The 2,500-nt window shown below is 49.2% G+C and overlaps 1 non-coding gene across 1 annotated transcript in view; it reads left to right on the top strand.

The window, feature by feature from the left end:
- The first annotated feature begins 1,571 nt into the window (after window positions 1–1,571).
- The window catches only part of LOC143466318 (small subunit ribosomal RNA), a 1,808-nt gene continuing 879 nt past the window's right edge, over window positions 1,572–2,500 (top strand). The window contains exon 1 of the ribosomal RNA XR_013118763.1: window positions 1,572–2,500. This exon is cut by the window's right edge and continues 879 nt beyond it. This is a non-coding gene — a ribosomal RNA (small subunit ribosomal RNA).

Raw genomic sequence — 2,500 nt, 5'->3', positions numbered from 1 at the left:
TTGCTATTTATTTGCATTTTTCCTCTAGCGACCGTAATGTGTTTCTTTTTTGTCGCTAGTTGGCGCCCTCGGACTACCGTAATTTCCACAACGCGTCCGTTTTGCCGTCGCATTCTTCCCTGCGGCACTGCTTGCTCACAAATTTTTTTCTTTTCAGTATATATGAGCGAAGCAAACATTTACCTGGAGCATCAGCCTTCCGCTATTATTATTCCGCTTAAACCTATTCCTACTGCAATGTTCAATGATCAACTCAATTCCCGACGAAAGACGGTCTATTCTGAGTTACCCAAAACGGTGACTGGCAGGTGAGTGCATTTGATATATTTCTTTAGCGTTTGGACGTGTGTGATTCAATATATTTTGTATGACACTCTGTTACATTGGCGTAATTGAGCTCTTCAATTTAATTTCATTTAATTTTATTTTATAATTTAACAATAACTTTGTACAATTAAATAACTTTAATTGATAAATACGTTGTCATTGCCTTGCATTGACTCACGTAGCTTTGCAATGCTGCTTGACGATCATTTGATGATTTTGTTGCATGACATATATTGTCATGATTATATCGATTAAAATTGTGCTGCACTTTGACACTGTATGGCATTAGATTAATTTTATCAAGTCGATTCACACCAAAAAAATGTTAAAGTCCAAACGCCCAGGTCGCGCGGATAGCCCTCACCCGCCGCGGATTTTCCCAAGTCGGAAGAGCTTTAGCCGCGAGTCGGTGTTTGGACTTTAACTTTTTGTTGGTGTGATGAGACTTGAAAATTTTTTAGAGTCCAAACGACCAGGTCGCGCGCATGGCTTTCACCTGGCGCGGATTTTCCGAACTCGGGAGAGCATCACGCGCGGGTCGGTGTTTTGGACTCTGAAAATTTTCCCCGTCCACTCCAAAAAATGTTAGAGTCCAAACGCCCAGGCCGCGCATATTCTCTTGACCGAGCGCGGATTTTTCGACCTCGGAAAAGTTTTTGCCGCGGGTCGATGTTTGGACTCTGAAATTTTTTCAAGTCTCGACAAAAAGTTAAAGTCCAAACGTTGGGAAATATTTTCAGAGTCCAAACGTTCGAGTTGCGAGCGGTGCCCGGCCGGGGCGCGGTTCGGCGGCCACGGCAAGCGGCCACGCACCTTCCCAAACTCCAAATCCGGCCGCGAGCTCGCGCGATCCCGAGGCCGTTCTGGGGTACCATGGCGATGCAGGATTCTGTGACTACTATGAGGGAGCAGGCAGTCGTGTGAGCGAATGCGCGCGCGAGTGCGAATCGAAGCAGAATCGATCTCGGTTGGCGTCGGGCACGATGGGCAGATGTAATGCTGTTCGCGCGGTCGCCCATGCTTAGCCGGGGTTTTGAGCGGTCTGTCGGATCCAGTGGCAAGCTATCGGCGTGCCTCGGCGCGAGTATTGCACTCGAATCGCCGGGCAGCGTCCGGAATTGACGGTTTTCGGAGCTCGTGCAAGCCGCGAGCGTAGTGTTTGAGTAGCGATGTACACGGAGAACGTGTGAAAAGAAACGCGGGGCGCCCGTCGTCCCGCAGCAGCCTCGTTTGCTGCGAATAGCTACCTGGTTGATCCTGCCAGTAGTCATATGCTTGTCTCAAAGATTAAGCCATGCAAGTGTAAGTACGAGCTCTCGTACAGTGAAACTGCGAATGGCTCATTAAATCAGTTATGGTTCATTTGATCGTACGTGTTACTTGGATAACTGTGGTAATTCTAGAGCTAATACATGCGAAAAGCGCCGACTCACGGAGGCGTGCATTTATCAGACCAAAAACCGACCGGGCCTCGGCCCGTGCTCATTGGTGACTCTGGATAACTTTGCGGATCGCACGGTCTTGCACCGGCGACAAATCATTCAAGTGTCTGCCCTATCAACTTTCGTCGGTACGGTATCTGCCTACCGAGGTTCTTACGGGTGACGGGGAATCAGGGTTCGATTCCGGAGAGGGAGCCTGAGAAACGGCTACCACTTCCAAGGAAGGCAGCAGGCGCGCAAATTACCCATTCCCGACGCGGGGAGGTAGTGACGAAAAATAACAATGCAGGACTCTAACGAGGCCCTGTAATTGGAATGAGTACACTCTAAAACTTTTAACGAGTATCCATTGGAGGGCAAGTCTGGTGCCAGCAGCCGCGGTAATTCCAGCTCCAAAAGTGTATATTTAAGTTGTTGCGGTTAAAAAGCTCGTAGTTGGATTTTGGGCTCGGGCCGTCGGTCCGTCGCAAGGCGTGTACTGGCGTGCCCGGCCTCACCTTCGGTTCACCGTCGGTGCTCTTGACTGAGTGTTGGCGGCGGCCGGAACGTTTACTTTGAAAAAATTAGAGTGTTCAAAGCAGGCGGTTCGCCTGAATAATGGTGCATGGAATAATGGAATAGGACCTCGGTTCTATTTTGTTGGTTTTCGGAGCGCGAGGTAATGATTAAGAGGGACGGACGGGGGCATTCGTACTGTGCCGCTAGAGGTGAAATTCTTGGATCGGCGCAAG

The sequence above is a fragment of the Clavelina lepadiformis genome, chromosome 7, assembly GCF_947623445.1.
Source record: "Clavelina lepadiformis chromosome 7, kaClaLepa1.1, whole genome shotgun sequence".
Classification (NCBI taxonomy): Eukaryota; Metazoa; Chordata; class Ascidiacea; order Aplousobranchia; family Clavelinidae; genus Clavelina; species Clavelina lepadiformis.
Note: the sequence above shows the minus strand (reverse complement) of the source record. Positions and strands in the feature narration are given on the sequence as shown.